The sequence below is a fragment of the Phaenicophaeus curvirostris genome, chromosome 6, assembly GCF_032191515.1.
Source record: "Phaenicophaeus curvirostris isolate KB17595 chromosome 6, BPBGC_Pcur_1.0, whole genome shotgun sequence".
Taxonomy (NCBI): Eukaryota; Metazoa; Chordata; class Aves; order Cuculiformes; family Cuculidae; genus Phaenicophaeus; species Phaenicophaeus curvirostris.
Window position 1 is genome coordinate 37,594,541 of NC_091397.1, and position 7,331 is coordinate 37,601,871.

Here is a 7,331-nt window from a genome sequence, read left to right on the forward strand (position 1 = left end):
CTTAGTTCTAAAATGTTGGGCTGTTACTGTATACCTCTATGTTCTGTGAAATTCAAGAAACCAATGCTCTCCTAGATTCTTCGGCTCCTTATGGTGTTATCAATGTGACCTTCTGTCTGCCATGGGTAAGGTAATAAATCCTGTTTCAGACATCATAGGGAAGTTTTTTCTTGCCTAGCTGTACTGAGAACAAATGCCCTTCCGTCAGAGTTCTGGGTATTCAGGAGGATGAAGGTAGGAGGCTGGAGTACAAAGAATCCTCTTACTTCAGTCAGTGGAAAAAAGGAAGATACAACACTGTTAAAATTGTGTTATGCACAAACTCTGCTGAATGTTAAACAACACTGATTGTCTTGTGTGGCATAACCTATCTGAGTTTGATCCCATGTGTTCTTTCGGTGCAGTGTCCCATGGGCCTGAGTTTCACAGCTCTGCATGTCCCTGCTGAGGAGGTTCTTCTTGCCCCTGATTATACATTGTGACAAGCACTGGCAAATAACTCCCTAGCCTCTTTCCCCAGGCCTCTGCTGATTTATGTGCCACCGCAACTCTCCCCTTCCAAGCCCCTTCCAACTCTATCTTTTTTGTACTCTCCTCACAACAAAACCTACTCTACTTTTCATCTTCCTTGTTGCACTTCTCTATATCTGGGGTTTTTTTTAAACCTTTTTTTTGAAAGCAGAGGATGAGCACTGCACACAGTACTCAAAATGAAGGTTCAGTTCTGGGCCCCTCACCACAAGAAGGATGTTGAGGCTCTGGAGTGAGTCCAGAGAAAAGCAACGAAGCTGGTGAAGGGGCTGGAGAACAGGCCTTATGAGGAACAGCTGAGGAACTGGGGTGGTTTAGCCTGGAGAAGAGGAGGCTGAGGGAAGACCTCATTGCTCTCTATAACTACCTGAAAGGAGGTTGTAGAGAGGAGGGTGCTGGCCTCTTCTCCCAAGTGACAGGGGACAGGACAAGAGGGAATGGCCTCAAGCTCCACCAGGGGAGGTTCAGGCTGAACATTAGGAAAAAAATTTTCACAGAAAGGGTCATTGTGCACTGGAACAGGCTACCCAGGGAGGTGGTTGATTCACCTTCCCTGGAGGTATGTAAGGCACGGGTGGATGAGGTGCTGAGGGGCATGGTTTAGTGTTTGATAGGAATGGTTGGACTCGATGATCTGGTGGGTCTTTTCCAACCTGGTGATTCTATGATTCTATGATAATTTTACTTTTTTTTTCTTAAGTTTGCTGATCATGAATTTGCGTGCTCTTATACACTACTGCTGTGCAAATTTGTCCAACATCAAAAGTGCACCATCTGGTGCATGTAGAACTGCTATGTGACAGTCACATTAAAATCGTGGCTGGTTGTTGCATGAAAAGGGCCAGGGTGTTTACAGCGTTCCAGGTGCCCCTGGCTCCCTTAGAGAGGAGCACTGCAGTTCTGGGCACACTCATCCTGAGGTCTGTTACCTTTCAACGGTGATTTCTAGACATCTCCACTCCCTGAGTGCTCTGGTATGACCTTATTTCAGTTATTTTTATCTCTTTTACTCTGTGTTTTATGTGGTGTTGACTGTAACCATCATCAGAATTTGCGACTCAAGCAACTGGACTGGGTCAATGCCTAAATCAAGTGCAAAGTACAATGCACTTTAAAGCCTGCCATTTACAAAATGCAATTCTAGGAATTCCCTGAGAATTGTATTTTCCTTGTATAATACCATGAAATGTTTTACATGAATAGGCTGTATGGAATGGCAAAATCATATTGCCTTTCCAAACCAGTTTTCTATCTGTGAAATTTCCTTTCCATTAGGACACCTTTGGTTAACACTTTGCCTGACAGTGTCTTGTGTTACTGTTCTCTGGACAAAGGGATAGTACTGGTTCAGGCTTACTGAGTCACTTGCAGAAATTAAAAGGGGAATCTCTTTTTTTTTTCACCTTTTGTTATTACTACCAATTTGTTTGAGTTATTGTTTTTGTGTCATAGTATCTCACAAAAGGGAGTGATTTTTGTCTTTACTCTCCTGGTGCACACTCTGTCCTTTGCAATAAAGAAGAGATAAGTTGCCATCTTGACTTTACTGCTGTGTGGTCAAGGCTCAGGGAAGTAAAATTACTTATCTGAGGTGTCATGAGAAGCACATATGGCTCCTAGAAGTTTGATGTAATCCTAGCCAGGTTCGTCTTTTCTCTCAATTTTCTCCAGACAAGTCTGTACTGTGCCAAGTATTTGTTCACCCAAGCAGTTCAGAGAAGGTTTTAGATTTTTTTTTTTGCTGGAGCTGGGGAGGGTGAAGAATGCTTGTAGATACTAATTGGTGTTAGAAAAAAAACCCAGGATGTCTCTTCTCTCATCCAAAGCCTGTGGTTTTAGGCCTAAATTAAATACTACAAAGTTGAGGAGAGACGATGTTCATGCAGACTGTTCCTCCTAAATAGTGGGTGCTTCACAAAAATAATTTCTAAACAAAACTAGTTGTGCCGATCGCATCCCATCAGATGCACAGGGCTGTGTCATGGAGCGGAGAGGCTTATCCTCTTAGTCCAACTCTGACATCTAGTGTACACCAAAGGGAAATTTTGCAAGTATGAAGTTCAAAAATGAAATCTGTGTTATCTGAGGGAGGTCTGGCTTTACGATGCACTCAACTTTTTTTTTGTTCGTTGATGATTTCTGCCATAACCACTTGCTGCAAACATAAAAATAAGTCTTGGTAATCTGTCACTTTTGGAATGTCTTATGATCTCATCATAACATGACTTAGGATGACATTCAGAATCATTATGATTTACTCATTGCGTCTGTCAACACTTGCAAATTTAGCCCTTTTTTTCTCTTTGATCCATTTGTGAATTGAGTCTTTGCTCTCATCACTGGCTCACTTTGCTATGGCAAGAAAGTCTGGTGCTCTGTTTTTTGGGAAACAGTTGTTTGTTTATTTTTTTTTAGAAAAGGATTCCACTTCTTTCTTTTCGTCTGGCAGGAACTTGCTGCCATTCCCCATCTCTTGTTCCCCCAACCATGCAGTTTGCAGGTGGACAGTGTTTGGACACACCAGCTCCAGCAGGCTGCTGAGTTAGTGAGAGGGCCCTGCTCCACTGGTCTATCTCTCTCTCACACTCCCTGATGGTCCTCAGCCTCTTCACCTCCTCCCTTAGCTCCTCCACCATAAGACGGAGTTCCCCCACTCGAGTGCAGCTTTCACAAGTGGTGCCAGTAACCGAGGCACGAGCTGGAGTGGGAGGGGGGCACTGCATGCAGCCCAGGGTCTGGGTAGCTGCATGCACACACTGTGGCTCTGTCTGAGTGGCAGCATCCATCCTGCCTGCTGCAGCACACGGAGCAGCTTTAACCTTCTGCCGGGTGGCCACCATGGTCTTCGGTGTCTTCTGTCTAGTCCCTAGGTCCTCTCTGCACCCTGCCTTCTGGAACTGCCGCTCAAACTGCCCCGCACCTCTTTGCCACGCTCCTCTTCGCCGTGCTCCAGGTCGCGGTGTACAAACCCAGGAGCTAGAGGAGAATAATGAGGCTCCCATGATACGAGAGGAGGTGGTCAGAGCCTTGCTAGCCCGACTAGACACCCACAAGTCTATGGGGCCGGATGAGATTCATCCAAGGGTATTGAAGGAGCTAGCGGATGTGCTGGCCAAACCCCTTTCCATCATCTTCCAACAGTCCTGGAAGACTGGGGAAGTTCCACTGGACTGGAGGCTGGCTGATGTGCTCATCTACAAGAAGAGTCTCGGCTGCTGGATGAGGGAAAGGCTGTGGATGTGGTCTTCCTGTACTTCAGCAAAGCCTTTGACACAGTTTCTCACAGCATTCTGCTTGAGAAACTGTCAGCCTCTGGCCTGGACAGGCGCACACTCTCCTGGGTGGAAAACTGGTTGGATGGCCAGGCCCAGAGAGTGGTGGTAAATGGTGCGAAATCCAGCTGGAGGCCAGTGACAAGTGGGGTTCCCCAGGGCTCGGTGCTGGGTCCAGCCCTGTTCAATGTCTTTATCAATGACCTGGATGAAGGCATCGAGTGCACCCTTAGCAAGTTTGTGGACGACACTAAGCTGGGTGGAAGTGTCGATCTGCTGGAGGGTCGGGAGGCTCTGCAAAGGGATCTGAACAGGCTGGACCGCTGGGCAGAGTCAAATGACATGAGGTTTAACAAGGCCAAATGCCGGGTCCTGCACTTGGGGCACAACAACCTTGTGCAGTGCTACAGACTAGGAGAAGTCTGTCTAGAAAGCTGCCTGGAGGAGAGGGACCTGGGGGTGTTGGTTGACAGCGACTGAACATGAGCCAGCAGTGTGCCCAGGTGGCCAAGAAGGCCAATGGCATCTTGGCTTGTATCAGAAATGGTGTGACCAGCAGGTCCAGGGAGGTTATTCTCCCTCTGTCCCCAGCACTGGTGAGACCGCTCCTTGAGTACTGTGTTCAGTTCTGGGCCCCTCACCACAAGAAGGATGTTGAGGCTCTGGAGCGAGTCCAGAGAAGAGCAACAAAGCTGGTGAGGGGGCTGGAGAGCAGGTCTTACGAGGAGCGGCTGAGAGAGCTGGGGTTGTTTAGCCTGGAGAAGAGGAGGCTGAGGGGAGACCTCATTGCTCTCTACAACTACCTGAAAGGAGGTTGTAGAGAGGAGGGTCCTGGCCTCTTCTCCCAAGTGACAGGGGACAGGACAAGAGGGAATGGCCTCAAGCTCCACCAGGGGAGGTTTAGGCTGGACATTAGGAAAAAAATTTTCACAGAAAGGGTCATTGTGCACTGGAACAGGCTACCCAGGGAGGTGGTTGAGTCACCTTCCCTGGAGGTGTTTAAGGGATTGGTGGATGAGGTGCTAAGGGGCATGGTTTAGTGTTTGATAGGAATGGTTGGACTCAATGATCCGGTGGGTCTCTTCCAACCTGGTTATTCTATGATTCTATGATTCTTTAGGTTTTGAGGTAGACAATTGGGTTCATAAAGCGATTTTGGTTCTGTATCAGCCGTGTCCCTACCTCCTTCCTGCTTCTCTAAGGAAGGAGACTTCACAACTACTCGGGGCTATTTGTGCCATAACTTCATAGTATAACCAGGTTCTCTTACTTGTAAGTGGTGTTTCATGTTTTTCAGTTTGTGCCCACTGCTTCTTGTCCTGTCATTAGTTACCACTGGCAAGACCCTGGCTCCCTCTTCTCTACACCTTCCTTCAATTATTTATATACATTGAATATATCACCTTAAGCTTTTTCTTCTCCAGGCTAAACAGAGAATACAGAAAAACAAACCTGGTATAGGTATAACTTTGTCTCAGACCCTAAGAACACCTGGAGGCCTAACACCTACTCTGAACTTTGGAAAAGACTTGACAGCTTGGAAAAAAATCCAAAGGTCATGCCAATGTGTCTCACAGCTATAAAGCTTGCGTTTTACAGGATTTTCACAACTGTAAGAATAATCACAAGTGGTTCATCAGAAGTAGGTTTATTTATTTCTGGAATGTGCTTTCTAATTTTGCCACCTGTCCATCTGTCCATCTGTGCCTTTTCAGGATTCTTCAGGAGGTCAGATGTGAGGATGTATTAAGCTTCCCTTCACAGCTCCTGGGTCAGACTGGTTGATATGGGTCCTCTCACAAAACCAGGACCCAATATCATGGAGTAGAAGCTGGCTTTTAATGTTCACTCTTTCTATTTGTAGAAAAACATTTCCAGAATAATGGTGTTTCTGCTTGCACCATCTCACTCTAAGAGGCATATGGCTTTGGGGGGAAGCAAGGAACAGAAAAATATATTTTTATACTTATCTAAGTATTATATAACTGAGAAGCCAAAAATTTTAATGTGTTTCACTGACAAACACTTTTGATCTTTCGTTGTAGTTGCAGTTGCTGGATAGTGTCTCACATACAAGAATACTCTTAGGTCATACATGCAAAATATAAACTCAAAGGTAGGAATGGCATAGGATGTGCAGGAAGCTTGTTTGTTGTGATGTCTAAACATATCTAATTTAGGTGGTCAAAGCATTATACAATTATCAGTTTATCAATCAGTAAGACAAAATATCAACCAGACAAAATTTCAGTGTAAATGTTGTTAAACTCAATGCATGCAAATGCTGCTTTATCTGCGAATATAGTGTGAGTTAGTGATAGCGTATGACTGTTGCTTTGAATTTTTCTGCTGTGGTTTAGCTGGGAAAAGCTCCTAACCTATGACCTCATGTTTAGTACTATGTAAATACCCATCACATCCCCTTCAGATGGGTGATGGGCTTCCTGCAGTCCTTAGTTGAAAGCTGCTAAAGTGCAAGGCCATTAAATTCCTTTGTCCCAGTACTACTGTAAATGGAGACCTCACTCTTAGTTTCTAGTTAGAGGTTAATTGAAAATTCGATCCAAAAATATTAGCCATTAACAACCTCCTCAGCCTCCTTACTGCAGTCAGTCTTTTATTTGCTGACTGAAGCACTTCTTCCCTGCTGCCTCCCTGAAGCCTTGTGTTCTTTTGCCCAGTGAAGACTTCTGGGGTGAGATGCAGTTCCAGCTCAATATCTGAATGCAAGCCAGCCACTAAGGCCCTAAAGCAGTCAATGCCTACATGCAGACATAGCAAGCGATTTTGGTCTGGAGTACCCTGGTCCTAACAGTGCTATGAAAAGGCTTAGACTGTTTCTGTGCTTTCCATTTCCTTCTGGTTTTTGCTGTAATGGCCATAGGAGACCTTCGGGGACACTAGGTACAAAAACATTTCTGACCTAGAACACACCAATTCCAGCTCTTTGCCTAGGAGAACAATTTCTGTGGTTTTACCACTATCTGGTCTTAAAGGAGTAATTTGGATCCTAAGCAACAATAAATAAAGCAAATAAACCATAATCACACCATTGCACAGTCCACACACAGTTCTGCAACACCTAAGGCCTTTGTTTTGGGGAAAGGGGCAGTGCTTATCTGATTTGAAAAAAAAAATCCTATCTTATTCTGAAATACAGCAACATTTAACACTTTCACTGAGTGCAATGAGGCAGGTGAAATCTTTGAAAAATGATTCATTGCACTACTTCCTAGGAACACTGCAAAAACTCCTGTTTACTTAATTGATCAATTGAAAAATTACTTTTTATTCACTCATGTAACTGCTGGGTGGAAAAAGAGTAAATACTGAATTACCAGGCTATGAATATAAAATATTAAATGAGCTGCAGCAAATGATGTACGTTGCAGCACTTCTATGGCTTGGCTTCAAGTTGCTCTATGTACGGATGGTAAATTAGGCTGCTGTGCCATCAGAGATGTCATGGGAAATGTAACTCCTCTTTGGCAAAAAACATATAATGCTAGGCTTAAAGGGTGCTCTTTT